Below are 16,135 nucleotides of genomic sequence, written 5' to 3'. Positions count from 1 at the left end.
TTAATGCCCATGTTTTTGCACCAGAGTTTTACCTCGTCGGCGGTAAAGTTTGTACCGTTGTCGGTTATGATGCTGTGGGGGACGCCATAACGGTGTACAACCCCGGATATGAAGTCTATCACAGGTCCGGATTCGGCCGTTTTAACAGGCTTGGCTTCTATCCATTTGGTGAACTTATCCACCATGACCGGTAAGTATTTTTTCCTATGGGTTCCACCTTTAAGGGGTCCGACCATGTCAAGCCCCCAGACCGCAAAAGGCCAGGTGATGGGTATAGTTTGGAGTGCGGTGGGTGGCATATGGCTTTGGTTGGCAAAAAGTTGGCAACCAGCGCATCGTTGGACTAGGTCCTGAGCGTCTACTCGGGCCATCGGCTAGTAAAAGCCTGTACGGAAAGCCTTGCTAACAAGGGACCGAGCAGCGGCGTGGTGACCACCAAGTCTGGCATGAATTTCAGCCAGGAGGTTCCGCCCTTCCTCTTCGGAGATGCACCTTTGAAGGACTCCGGTAGTGCTTTTCTTATAAAGTTCTCCCTCATGGACTCTGTAGGCCTTAGATCGCCGCACTATGCAGCGGGCCTCGTTTTGGTCCTCGGGGAGTTCCTGCCTAGTAAGGTAGGCTAGGAATGGTTCTGTCCACGGGGCGATAACCGCCATTATTACGTGGGCTGAAGGTGTAATTTCGTTGGCAGAGCCTCCAATTGTGTCAGATTGTTCGGCATCGAGTGGTGCGGCTGGGTTCGGGCTGTTATTTGCGGGTTCCCCCTCCCATGCTACGGATGTCTTGAACAATCTTTCCAAAAAGATGTTGGGGGGGACTGTATCATGTTTTGCTCCGATGCGTGCTAGGACGTCCGCCGCTTGATTGTTTTCTCGGGCTATATGGTGAAACTCCAGCCCTTCGAACCGAGCTGACATTTTTGGACGGCATCGCGGTAAGCTGCCATTTTTGGGTCCTTGGCGTCGAAGTCTCCATTTATTTGGGATATCGCGAGGTTTGAATCCCCGCGTACCTCTAGGCGCTGGATACCCATGGATACTGCTATCCGGAGGCCATGTAGGAGGGCCTCATATTCGGCTGCATTGTTGGAATCCGTGTACATGATCTGGAGCACATATTGGACTGTGTCTCCTGTGGGGGACGTCAGGACGACACCGGCCCCCAGTCCGGCCAACATTTTGGAGCCGTCGAAATGCATAATCCAGTTTGAATATGTGCCGTACTCTTTAGGGAGCTCGGCCTCCGTCCATTCTGCGACGAAGTCGGCCAAAACTTGCGATTTAATAGCTCACCATGGCTTATAGGTTATATCAAACGGAAGAAGCTCGATGGCCCATTTTGCAATCCGGCCCGTTGCATCGCGGTTGTTGATAATATCGTTTAGTGGCACTTCCGAGGCTACTATTATGGAACACTCTTGAAAGTAGTGTCGTAGCTTCCGGGATGCCATGAATACCGCGTATGCAATCTTTTGATAATGTGGGTACCGTGATTTGCATGGAGTGAGGACAGCGGACACGTAGTAGACCGGCCTTTGAAGGGGGAATTTGTGTCCGTCCATTTCCCGCTCGACAACAAGCACTGCGCTGACAACTTGTTGTGTTGCTGCAATGTACAATAACATTGGTTCACCGATGATTGGCGCGGCCAGGACTGGGTTTGTTGCCAATATGGCTTTTATTTCATCAAGTCCGGCCGTGGCGGCATCCGTCCACTCGAAGTGTTTGGTGCGCCGAAGGAGGCGATAAAGGGGTAGTGCCTTTTCTCCCAAGCGGGAGATGAAGCGGCTTAAAGCCGCCACGCACCCGGTTAATTTTTGTATTTGTTTAAGGTCCTTTGGGACATCCAATTGTGACAAAGCTCGGATCTTGGCTGGGTTTGCTTCAATTCCTCTACCGGATACAATGAAGCCCAAGAGCTTTCCGACTGGAACGCCGAAGACGCATTTTTCTGGGTTGAGCTTGATGTCATATTTTCGGAGGTTATCGAATGTAAGCCTCAAGTCGTTTACTAGGGATTCAACATGTCTTGATTTGATGACCACATCATCCACATACGCCTCCACTGTTTTGTCGATCTGGTTTGCCAGACATGTATGGATCATGCGCTGATATGTTGCGCCGGCGTTTTTCAGCCCGAAGGGCATTGTGTTGAAGCAGAATGGGCCGTATGGTGTGATGAATGCTGTTGCAGCTTGGTCTGATTTTGCCATCTTGATTTGATGGTAACCAGAGTATGCGTCGAGGAAACACAACAAATCGTGTCCTGCGGTGGCATCGATAATTTGATCGATACGGGGGAGGGGGAAGGGATCCTTTGGGCAAGCCTTGTTAAGGTCTTTGAAATCGACACACAGGCGCCAGGATTTGTCCTTCTTTGGTACCATCACCAGGTTTGCTAGCCAGTCCGGATGTTTTATGTCTCTGATGAATCCGGCCTCTAATAGCTTGGCTAGCTCCTCTCCCATAGCCTGTCTCTTGGGTTCGGAAAAACGCCGAAGGGCTTGTTTGACAGGTTTAAATCCTTTTAGGATATTCAAGCAGTGTTCAGCCAGCCTGCGTGGGATCCCTGGCATGTCTGAAGGGTGCCAGGCGAAGATGTCCCAGTTCTCTCGTAGGAACTCTCGCAGTGCGGCGTCTGCATCAGGGTTCAGTCGTGCCCCGATGGAAGCTGTTTTATTGGGGTCCGTTGGATGGACCTGGAATTTGACTATTTCGTCAGCTGGCTTGAAGGACGTGGATTTGGATCTCTTATCGAGTATCACATCATCCCTGTTAACCGTGGAGCGCAGCGCAGTCAGTTCCTCGGCCGCTAAGGCTTCGGATAGCGCCTCAAGGGCTAATGCAGTCGTATTGTTTTCGGCGTGGAGTGCTATGTCCGGATCACTAGCTAGAGTGATAATTCCATTCGGCCCGGGCATCTTAAGCTTCATGTACCCGTAATGGGGTATTGCTTGGAAGATTGTGAATGCTTCCCGCCCTAGTAAAGCATGATATCCGCTCTTAAACGGGGCCACCTGAAACGTGACTTCTTCGGACCTGTAATTATCCGGCATGCCGAACACCACATCTAGTGTGATTTTTCCTGTGCAGCGCGCTTCCCGACTAGGGATTATTCCTCTAAAGGTTGTGCTGCTTCGCTCGACGCGGTTCCAGTCTATTTCCATTTTTTGAAGGGTTTCCTCATAAATGAGGTTCAGTCCGCTGCCTCCATCCATGAGCACCTTGGTGAGGCGAAAGCTGTCCACTATGGGACTGAGGACCAATGCGGCTGGTGCTCGGGCTGTTCGGGATCTAGGTTCATCACTTGCGTTGAAGGTAATGGCAGTGTCGCTCCATGGATTTATTGTTGCAATTTGATAGACTTCGGCGAGGCTGCGGAGTGTTCTTTTTCGCACATTGTTTGATGCGAAAGTCTCAAAGACTGTGAGAACGATACTGGTGTCCTTGGGCTGGCTTTCTGCGGCCTCCGGAATTAAGAGGTCCTCGCCGATTTTGGCCACCTGCCGGAGTATCCAACATGCTCTAAGGCTGTGAGTTGGTGTGGCGTCCTCTGTACTGTGAATTCTACAGGGTCCATCAAGCCATCTTTCCAGTACGGTTCCATGCCCTGTAGAGGGTTTTGGCTTTTTGGTGTTTATCCCGGGTGTCCTGTGATAATGCACCCTCTTAGTTCGGACGGGATTACTATTCAAGGCCAGATTATCCCAAAAATTTATTTCGGTTTTCCGGGCGCTTTCCATGGCACAGTATTTTTGTACTATGGACGCCAAGTCAGCGAAGCGTGTGATATCACGACAACTTACGGCATTAAGGATCCCCTTGTCCATGCAATTACTGCAGAAAATTGAGATTGCGTCTTCCTCGCGGCAATCCTTTATCCTGTTCATAACCAGGAGGAATCTGGCCCAGTAATGATGTACTGTTTCCTCGGGCCTCTGCCTGATTTGGGAGAGATCGCTTATGATCGGGTGGGCGGGTATCGTTGAATCTGAAACCTCACCCAATCCAAGATTCGGAGGCCGAAGAGTATTCGAACTCTGAAGTTCGGATTCTTGGATGTTGTCCAGTGACTCTGGCCCGTTGCCTGATCCTAAGCTCAGGTCTTGAGTTACATCTCCCCCTCCGCGGGTATCCGGCTTGGAGGGGTCGGGAATTCGGACATAGCTAGTCCTTAAAATAGATGAAGGGTCGCCGCACTGCGTCTCTACCACGGCAACGTGGTGGGTGACTTAGGGAGAGTTAATTTCTCTTAGATCGGGTTTAAGCCCAACCTAGTCGTAATCCGTAGCGACCCCCAGGGTGGCGATGCGATCCAAGAGCTTGTTTACAGAAGAGAGCTCCATTGGATCTAGCTGCTCGACAAGCTCTGAGCTGACGTGTAGGTTGCTTTTGATGACCCGAGAGGTCACCGTCGGTGCAACAGCCGAACAGGCGGTCATGAGGAAACCACCTAGCCGGAGGGTTTGGCCGACAGCCAAGGCTCCCTTAGCAACGGCGCCGTCTTTAAAGACGGGAGGAGGCATCCTTCCTGATTGTGATGGCACAGAGGAACTCTCAATGAAAGCACCAATGTCGGTGTCAAAACCGGCGGATCACGGGTAGGGGGTCCCGAACTGTGCGTCAAGGCCGGATGGTAACAGGAGACAAGGGACACGATGTTTTTACCCAGGTTCGGGCCCTCTCGATGGAGGTAATACCCTACTACTGCTTGATTAATATTGATGATATGGGTAGTACAAGAGTAGATCTACCACGATATCAAGGAGGCTAAACCCTAGAAGCTAGCCTATGGTATGATTGTTGTATATGGAGTTGATCGCCTACGGACTACAACCCTCCGGTTTATATAGACACCGGATAGGGTTAGGGTTACATAGAGTCGGTTACAATGGTAGGAGATCTTGAATATCCGCATCGCCAAGCTTGCCTTCCACGCCAAGGAAAGTCCCATCCAGTCACGGGACGAAGTCTTCAATCTTGTATCTTCATAGTCCAGGAGTCCGGTTGAAGGTATAGTCCGGCTACCCGAACACCCCCTAATCCAGGACTCCCTCAGTGATGATAATTCATTCTTACGTCAAACTTTAGAAAAGAATTTGAGAATAACTCCGGAAAAAGAGATGAGTCAGGTAAGATCCTGGAAAAAGACCTGTGGGTTAGGGCCCACTCAAAAAGAAACACCATAGAACGATTGCTCGAAAAGAGATATTGCACTGGTAGAATTAATGACTTGAATGAGATAACATCCTCGAAAGAGCTTGAACGAATGTAGAGTGGAAACACGAATCTTCGAGATATCTTGAACACCCTGGAACAATAAATAGCGAGAAGTGGAATGATAATGAGGTGCACCGGTATGAGAAGGTATTGGAAACAAGGAAAATAATATGATCAACACCGAAAGCTTGATTTGAATCCACCAGAGAAGAAAACGAGTGAAGAGTGACGAACTTGAAGCTCCATTAGAATCTTCATGAGAATCACCAGGTAAGAACATGAAGGAAAAGAATGGAGAGACTACACGTGAATCAAAGGATACTTGATTAAGAAATCTGAGTCCTTGAAGAAACAAGGGGGGGAGGGCGGGAAAAACAAAGTCAACTTGGAGACGGATGAAACAAACACCGTTGAGAAGACTTGAGTTGATCTTGCGAATGTTGAAATGATCGGATCTAGTTGAAGAGAAAACTCGCCGGTTGAAAAGGATTGACATGACAATCTCAATTATCAAGAAGGATTAGTATTCACATCGGAGTATGAGAACACCGTTTAGGAAAGGTATGGAATCAACATTTGACTTCGAAGTAAGTCGAATACCACAACTCAAAACAAAAACAAAGGATTGGCTTGTAGAATAAGCCGGAACAAACATATGATAGAGATTTTTCGTCCGAAGTTTTCATGGTGGGGCCTACACGGGCTTGATCGTACAGCACCATCATGTACAAGGCAGTGCACATGACATACGAAGCGTCCCCGAGTCGGCATAGCCAAGGACTCTTTAAGACACAACGAGATCACTGTAAAACCAACTGTGAATAGGCGGACCACTAGATGTCGAACCCCAATTTCAAATCATACATCTGTTAGAAAGAAATCCTAGGAGCTACTTGAATTCCCACTTATAAACTCCCAAAATTTTCCCGGTTATGCAATCAGGTGTTGGGGATACAGGGGAAGCATAATATCTCACCCAAAACTAACAAATCCTACATCCAGTTGTATCCATCCTTCAGCACATAACCAAGAAACCTTCGGAAATCGTCTACCTCAACCTTCGAAAAGCATCCGTTATACGAGTTATGGCAATACTCCCAAACTCCTGCCCTAGTACTGGGTGGCGTCGAGGTTATCTCACCAACAACTGCATAAAAGAGATATTTTATGTCGGCGAAACTAATCTCAGGTATTCCAGAACTGCAACGATAAAATTGTGATGACAACACCTCGGAGCTCAACTCCCCGGGACACTGCCAGAAACCCTAAATGACAGGAGGCACCAAGAACAATGTTCTCGTCACAAAACCATCGGAACGATTCCAAGATACCCGCGTGATCCTAATTTTTTTAGTGAAATTTGAGAAGAGAAGAGTCAAAACTCTACGTCAGGAAGCCTTACCAGAGTGATGAAGGGACTGGGGAGTAAAAAGAATTCCTAACTCTCCGATATATAATTCCTAAATGACTCAAAACATTTTTCTAGACTCAACTCGTCTGCTAATTCGATCAAGCAATGGGGGCTCCTAAGGTCGGGGAAGGCTCTGATTACCAACTTGTAACGCCCTCGATGAGGCTATATCTCCCACGTGTCGAAGCACGACTTAGAGGCATAACCGCATTGAAAGCAATGTCGCAAGTGAGGTAATCTTTAGACAACCATGTAGTGCAATAAGGGAAAGAGATACATAGTTGGCTTACAATCGCCACTTCACACAATTACATGAATAAAGCATTACATCATCCAGATATAATCAAGGTCCGACTACAGAACCAAAATAAAAGAAGACTACCCCAAATGCTACACAGATCCCCGATCGACCCCAACTGGGCTCCACTACTGATCAACTAGAACGAAACAACACAAAGGACAAGATCTTCATTGAGCTCCTCCTTGAGCTTGGTTGCGTCACCTGCACGGACTCATCGGCACCTGCAAACTGGTTTTGGAAGTATCTATGAGTCACGGGGACTCAACAATCTCACACCCTCGCGATCAAGACTATTTAAAATTATAGGTAAGGTAAAAGGTATGAGGTGGAGCTGCAGCAAGCAACTAGCATATTTGGTGACTAACATATACGCAAAAGAGAGCGAGGAGAGAAGGCAAAGCACGGTCGAGAAACTATGATCAAGAAGTCATCCTAGAACAACCTACGTCAAGCATAACTCCAACACCATGTTCACTTCCCGGACTCCACCGAGAAGAGACCATCACGGTTACACACGTGGTTGATGTATTTTAATTAAGATAAACTTCAGGTTTTCTACAACCGGACGTTAACAAATTCCCATCTGCCCATAACCGTGGGCACGGCTTTCAAAAGTTCAAATCCCTGCAGGGGTGTCCCAACTTAGCCCATAACAAGCTCTCACGGTCAATGAAGGATATTCCTTCTAGCGGGAAGACCCGATCAGACTCGGAATCCCGGTTACAAGACATTTTGACAGTGGTAAAACAAGACCAGCAAAGCCACCCAGATGTGCCGACAAATCCCGATAGGAGCTGCACATATCTCGTTCTCAGGGCACACCGGATGAGCAAGACGTCGGGTAAGCCAGGCCAGAGTTGCCCCTGGTAGCCTCGGACATCGCTCAGTTGGACCAACACTTAGAGGAGCACTGGCCCGGGGGGGTTAAAATAAAGATGACCCTTGAGTCTGTAGAACCCAAAGGAAAGAAAAGGCTAGGTGGCGAATGGTAAAACCAATGTTGGGCCTTGCTGGAGGAGTTTTATTCAAGGCGAACTGTCAAGGGGTTCCCATTATAACCCAACCGCGTAAGGAATGCAAAATCCGGGAACATAACACCGATATGACGGAAACTAGGGCGGCAAGAGTGGAACAAAACACCAGGCATAAGGCCGAGCCTTCCACCCTTTACCAAGTATATAGATGCATTAATTAAATAAGATATATTGTGATATCCCAACAATAAACATGTTCCAACAAGGAACAACATCTCCATGTTCCAACAAGGAACAAACTTCAATCTTCACCTGCAACTAACAAAGCTATAAGAGGGGCTGAGCAAAGCGGTAACATAGCCAAACAACGGTTTGCTAGGACAAGGTGGGTTAGAGGCTTGGTTCAACAATATGGGAGGCATGATAAGCAAGTGGTAGGTATCACAGCATAGGCGTAGCAAAAGAGCGAGCAACTAGTAAGCAAAGATAGAAGTGATTTCGAGGGTATGGTCATCTTGCCTGAAATCCCGCAAGGAAGAAGAACGAATCCATGAAGAAGACAAACGGACGTAGTCGAACGGTTCCTCACAAACGCGACGTTAACGGAACCAACCCGAAGAAGAAACACCGGAAAGAAGCACACAACATAGTAAACAACCAACACATAAGCATGGCATGATGCACAATCAAGTATGATGCATGTCCGGTTTAATGAAGCATGACATGGCAAAGAGCACAAACAATCCTACAAATTAAGTGGAGCTCATTATGCAACGGAGTTGCATATTGAAGAAAACACCACATGACTTATTTAGTTCTCTCTCGTTTATGTACTCAACAATATTAAATGTTGTTTAAACATGGCCAGAGGGTGAAGCAAATGAAAACTACCTATATAGGCAAGTTTAAATGAGGCCGGAAGCAACGAACACAATTCCGGAAAACTCCTCATGAGCATATTATAGATTTGGTGTTCTGCCCTAAACACAATTTTAGAGTTATTAAACAGGCAAAACAAGTACACCATGTTAAACTAGGCATTTTTCTACCCCATTTACATTTAAAGTTTATTAAATTCGGAGTTACGGTTAATTTGTTATGAATTAAAGCATTTTAGCATGGCATAGGAGCAGATTTAAACAAACAGCATTTTAGACATTTTAAACATGCATGAAAATGGCATATTATGAAACTAGATGAAATTCTAGCCATGTTACATAAATGACATGTTTTAAATGGATGCATGGTTCAAAAGTTATTAGCAATTAAAAATAGGGGCAGTTCTGTAAATATGCAATGCTCTGAGAAATTAATAATTCGCTGCCAACTGGAAAAAATGAACGGGCCGAAACTGGCCGGCCCAAAAGTGCACAGGGAACGGGGACTGCTCACGTCGGGCTGAGGCCCAGCTGAGCCTGGAGGCGCAAGGCGCGGCTTGCAGACCATGCGCGTGAGGAGGTGGCCTCGAATGACCTGACCGGGCAGGGGCGCACGGGATCTGGCGATGGGGTCAACGCGACTGGACGAACCGGGCTCGTCCTCGACCTTGGACGAAACAGGGGCGGCGTCGAAGGCAGAGGTCGCAGGCAGGCAGCGGCGATGGATGGAGATTTTGCTCCGGCGACGAGGCAGTGCAGGAAAAAGGAGGGAGGCACGGATCTGCGTTAATATGAGGAGGACGCCGGCGAGCAAGGAAGCAGGGGCTTGCCAGCGGCGTGGCCGGATACGGCGGAACGGCGCTGGGCGGCTCGGCGCAGGTGGTCTCCTGTGGGCGGCGCCGGCAAGCTGTGGAAGAGGGCCGGCAGCACGGGCATTGGCGACGAGGGATGGGAGGAGATGCGCGGTCGTGGCCTAGTGACCATGGGATCGAGAAGTGGTTGGCTTAGGTTGACTATGAGGGATCTAGGGGATGAGCTGGGTTGGTTGGGTGGAGAAAACGAGGAGGATTTGGATCGGGGAAGAAGCTGGTTGGCTTGGCGTTGAAAACAAAGGGAGTGGCGGCGGCGTGGGGATTGGATGGGACAGCCCTCCTAGGATCTAGGGTTAGACTAGTTATATAGTGAGTGGGTTAGATTAGGGGCGATCTCGTCCCTCCGATCGTAATCGGGCGGTCGAGAAAAATATGTTAGGAAGTCCAAATAACAAAACGGAGATGTTTTTAGACGTTTGGGGATGATCCGGATCCAACGGTGACGACTGCCCGGGTCGGGTCCGGGACAATTTCGGACGCGCACGTGAGGGGTTCGATGCACTTTGCAGAGAGGGTTTCGGACCGTGCGGTCGCATCGGAAAACTCCGGAAACGAAGAGGGGAAGGAGGGTGGACTAGGTGGGCTGTGGCGAGACTGCGAGGGGGAGAAGAGAGAGGGAGGGCCCGGCATCTATTTCCGGAGACCGAAAATGTCCGACGTTAGACCGACTGTAATGTCGCTATAGTTATCCGTTGGGCTATCAAACGAACTCCGAATGCGATGAAACTTGGCAGGCGACCTACTAACACTATAACAACACTGCATGCCAACTTTCATCCCATTCCGAGAACATTCTCCGGCCACTTATAAAATACTATTTCGGACATGCCGCGGGCGCGTGCAAGTGTGTCTGGGCTCAGAACGGACAACGGAGAGAACGAGGAGGCCGGGACGGATGCAAGTTTTGAAAACATGATGATGCAATGCACATGATGACATGACAAGATGCGACACGCAAGCAAATGACAAGGCAACAACAACGAATAACTGGAAGACACCTGGCGCAACGGTCTCGGGGCGTTACACTGGGCTGGTGGTCGCTGGCGTTTCGAGGAAGATCGTAACACTGACTGCCTGGAGGTAGATGAATGCGATCTTCCCGTTCTTTGTACATCGGACAGTGGAGAGAAAATGGATTGACCTATTTGTTTCGAGTCGACTGTTATTTTCATAGGACCACACCTTGTGGTGTGCTGGAGGAGCATCTGCATTTCCCAGCCATCCATGTGCTCATGTTTCAAAATCCTAGAATCTAGTAATTTTGTGTGCCATGCATGTTGTAGAGCTATCATATGTCTCCCCTCATTTATTTCTCACGACCTGCTATCTTCTACCTTTACACTGTACTACTTGTGCACACGCTTCACCCATACTCACACTATTGTTGTTTTATGCATGGGTATTTCAGACTCTGACGCAGTGTTGATGAATACAAAAAACAAAAGACAGAAGTTGCTCCAGTGTAATTCGAAGATAAGCACTAAGAATTTCAGCGCTCTAAAGGGTGTAGTATCAGCAGATGGAGACAGTAAAAATAGCTCTGCAGTTGATGGTCTCAATTGCCACACACAACCATCCCAGGTGCTTGCTTTAACTTCGTGCTGTCAAATGTGGTTGCATGTTGCATATCGTGTCTAGCTTGTATTGCTTCATTTTGGTTAAATTGCATCTGCTTACTTTACACATTATACCTTTTATAATGACACGCCTTCTTGTTTTTGATACATACTACATATGTCTATTATCCATATTCGTACATCAAACTAGTGCTCTTTTGTATCCCTCGTCAATCACTTATGATGAGATAATCACCCAGTGGGTTACTGTGAGACGCGCTACTCGTTTAAAGAGTGCAGTGTCTTCCTCCCCCACAAGATTCTCAAGAAACAGCAAGGCTAAATGAAGATAGTTAACGTAGCTCTCTAGTTGATGACCGCAATTCCCCCACACCACCATCGCAGGCGCTTGCTCTTACTTGGCAGTGTGATATGTGGTTGCATGTTGCATATGGTGTCTACCTTGTAATGCTTCTAATTAGGGTAAATTGCATCTGCTCAGTTAACACATTATACCTGTGAATATGACATGCCTTCCTGTTTTTGGTACATACAATGTCTTTCTATTAACCATGTGTTTTACATCAAACTACTTTTCTTGTGTATCCCTCATCAATCACTTCTGACAAGACACCTTCAAGTTGACAGTGTAATATTGGTTGTGTCTTGCATATCATTTTAAACATGTATTGCCTCTAATTTGTTGAAGTGCCACTTATAATGAGACACATCTAACTTGGTAGAGTGATTTCGGTTGGATCTTTCATATGGTGTCTAGATTGCATTGCTTCCAATTTGTTGAAATGCCTTCTGCTTAGCATTTTTCGTACATATTCCATCCTCCTACAATGTGGTTGCCATACATAAAAGTTATGTTCATCAGTGATACGTCTCCAACGTATCTATAATTTTTAATTGTTCCATGCTATTATATTATCTGTTTTGGATGTTTAACGGGATTTATTATACACTTCTATATTATTTTGGGACTAACCTACTAACCCAAGGCCCAATGCAAATTGTAGTTTTTTTGCCTATTTCAGTGTTTCGCAGAAAAGGAATATCAAACGGAATCCAAATGGAATGAAACCTTTGGGAGAGTTATTTTTGGAACAAACGTGATCCAGGGGACTTGGAGTAGACATCAAGAAAGGAGCGAGGAGGCCATGAGGTAGGGAGGCGCGCCCCACACCCTCGTGGGCCCCTCGCAGCTCCACCGACCTACTTCTTCCTCCTATATATATATCCATATACCCCAAAAACATCCAGGAGCACCACGAAACCCTATTTCCACCGCCGCAACCTTCTGTACCCAAGAGATCCCATCTTGGGGCCTTTTCCGGAGCTCCACCGGGGGGGATCGATCACGGAGGGCTTCTACAACAACACCATAGCCTCTCTAATGATGTGTTATTAGTTTACCACAGACCTTCGGGTCCATAGTTATTAGATAGATGGCTTCTTCTCTCTATTTGGATCTCAATAGAAATTTCTCCTCGATCTTCTTGGAGGTCTAATGGATTTAATTCTTTTTGCGGTGTGTTTGTCGAGATTCGATGAATTGTGGGTTTATGATCAAGTTTATCTATGAACAATATTTGATTCTTCTCTGAAATCTTTTATGCATGATTTGTTATCTTTGCAAGTCTCTTCGAATTATCAGTTTGGTTTAGCCTACTATATTGATCTTTCTTGCAATGGGAGAAGTGCTTAGCTTTGGGTTCAATCTTACGGTGTCCTTTCCCAGTGACAACAGGGGCAGCAAGGCATGTATTGTATTGTTGCCATCGAGGAAAAAAGATGGGGTTTATATCATATTGCTTGAGTTTATCCCTCTACATCATGTCATCTTTCCTAATGCGTTACTCTGTTCTTATGAACTTAATACTCTATATGCATGCTGGATAGCGGTCGATGTGTGGAGTAATAGTAGTACATGCAGAATCGTTACGGTCTACTTGTCACAGATGTGATGCCTATATACATGATCATGCCTAGATATTCTCATAATTATGCACTTTTCTATCAATTGCTCGACAGTAATTTATTTACCCACCATAATACTTATGCTATCTTGAGAGAAGCCACTAGTGAAGCCTATGTCCACATGGTCTATCTTCCATCATATAAGTTTCCGATCTATTTTACTTTGCAATCTTTACTTTCAATCTATATCATAAAAATACCAAAAAAAATTATCTTATTATCTCTATCAGATCTCACTCTCGTAAGTGATCGTGAAGGGATTGACAACCCCTTTATCGCGTTGCTTGCGAGGTTCTTATTTGTTTGTGTAGGTGCGAGGTGACTTGCGTGTAGTCTCCTACTGGATTGATACCTTGGTTCTCAAAAAAAATACTTATGCTACTTTGCTGCATCACCCTTTCCTCTTCAAGGGAAAACCAACGCAGTGCTCAAGAGGTAGCAGTCAGTATCATGCATCAACAAATTTGGAAGTGTGAATTTCATTCCTTTTGCTTGTGTGTTTACTTGACAAGGCAAAATCTAAAAGGACAAAGGCACGGAATGATGGTGGTACTCTAGAGCAAACGAAATAGATGATCTCTCTAGATTCTCCTGCTACTCCTACTATAGTGCAAGTTCCAAATCTCATTTCCCCTACTCCACAATCCCAGGTGCTTGCTCTAACATGGCAGTGTGATATCTGGTTGCATGTTGCATATGGTGCCTAGCTTGTATCACTCCTAATTTGTGAAATTGCATCTCCTTAGCTTACACATTATACATGTGATTATGACATGCCTTCCTGTTTTTGGTACATACTACATCTACCTATCACACCATGTTCTTACATCAAACTCTTGTTCTTGTGTATCCTGCATCTATCGCTTATGATGAGACAGTCATGCCCGTGGGTTACTATGAGACGCACTACTCTTATAAAGAGTGCAGTTTCATCCTCTCCACATGATTCTCAAGAAACAACAAGCCTAAGTGAAGATATTGAACATAGCTCTATACTTGAAGACCGCACTTCCCTGCACCACCATCGCAGGTGCTTGCTCTAACTTCGCAGTGTGATATGTGGTTGCATGTTGCATAAAGTGTCTAGCTTGTAATGCTTCTAATTAGGGTAAATTGCATCTGCTTAGTTTACACATTATACCTGTGAATATGACATGTCTTCCTATTTTTGGTACACACTACATCTATGTGTTAACCATGTTCTTACATGAAATTACCTCTCTTCTGTATCCTGCATCAATCACTTATGATGATACACCTTTATTCGTTGCATATTATTTCTAGCCTATTGCCGTGTATTGCTTCTAATTTGGTCAAATACATTTGTTAAGCCACCCTTTTAATTTGGCAGAGTGATATTGGTTTCATCTTCCATATGGTTTCTTGCTTGCATTGCTTCTAACTAGTTCAAACACCTTGTGCTTAGTTTACACTTTATACAGCATACATGTCAATATGTCATGCTGTCCTGTTTTTCATACATATTCCATCCTCCTATCATGTGGCTACCTTACATGAAAATAGTGTTCGTCGGTATCATGCATCAATGAGTTCTGAAGAGCAAATTTTATTCCTTTTTCTTGTGGGTTTGAGTTGACAAGGAAAAATCAAAAAAGAGGAAGGAAAAGAGTAAGGAAGGCGATGATGGTGGTCCTCCGCGACAACGTAAACTGAGCATCTATACGAATTCTCCTTGTACTGCTAGTGCATTACAGGTTCCAAGCCTCCGGTCCCCTACTCCACCATCCAAGGTGATTGCTCTAACTTGGCAGTGTGATATCTGGTTGCATGTTACATATGGTGTCTAGCTTGTATTGGTCCTAATTAGTGTAAACTGCATCTGCTTAGCTTACACATGATACGTGTGAATATGAAACGCTTTCCTGTTTTTGGTACATACTATATCTATGTATCACAACATGTTCTTAGATGAAACTACTCTTCTTGTGTATCCTGCATCAGTCACTTATGATGGGACACCTTTTATGTTTGTAGTGTGATATTGGTTTGCGTCTTGAATATGATTTCTAGCATGTAGTGACTCTAGTTTGATGAACGCCACCTATGACGAGATAGTTTTAACTTGGCAGAGTGATATTGATTGCACCTTCCATATGGTGTCTAGCTTGGAGTGCTTCTAATTTGTTAAAATGCCTTCTGCTTAGTTACCACATCATAGGTGTGAATATGTCACGCCGTCCAGTTTTTCGTACATATTCCATCCTCATATCATGTGTTTGCCTTTCATCCAAGTAGTGTTCGTCAGTATCTTGCATGAATGAGTTCTGAAGAGCGAATTTTATTCCTTTTTCTTATCGGTTTGACTTCATAATGCAAAATCAATACAGCTGAAGGAAATTAGTCCGGCAGTGGATGATGGTGGTCCTTCGGAGCAACTCAAACAGAGGGTCTCTATAGATTCTACTCTGCCATCCTCCCAACAAGATTCGCAAGACAACACAAGGCTGGACAGTCAACTTAGCTGTGTAGATGATGAGCACATCTCCCCTACTCCACCATCACAGGTGCTTGCTCTAACTTGGTACTATTATACGTGGTTGCATATTGCGTATGATGTCTAGCTTGTATTGCTTCTAACTTTGTTGAATTGCATCTGCTTACTTTACACATAATGCTTGTGAATATGACACATGTTCCTGTTTCTAGAACATACATGTAGATGATGAGTACATCTCCCTACTCCACCATCGCAGGTGCTTGCTCTAACTTGGAACTATTATATGTGGTTGTGTGTTCCATATGATGTCTAGTTTGTATTGCTTCTGATTTTGTTGAATTGCACCTGTGTAGCTTACAACTTATACCTGCAATAATCACTTACCCATAAGACACATTTAACTTGGGAGTGTGATGTAGGTTGCATCTTGCATTGTCTTCTAGATTGTACTGCTTCTAATTTCTTGAAATGGCACTTACG

The sequence above is a fragment of the Triticum urartu genome, chromosome 5, assembly GCF_003073215.2.
Source record: "Triticum urartu cultivar G1812 chromosome 5, Tu2.1, whole genome shotgun sequence".
NCBI lineage: Eukaryota > Viridiplantae > Streptophyta > Magnoliopsida > Poales > Poaceae > Triticum > Triticum urartu.
The sequence above is the reverse complement of the archived record's forward strand: the minus strand, read 5'-3'. Positions refer to the sequence as shown.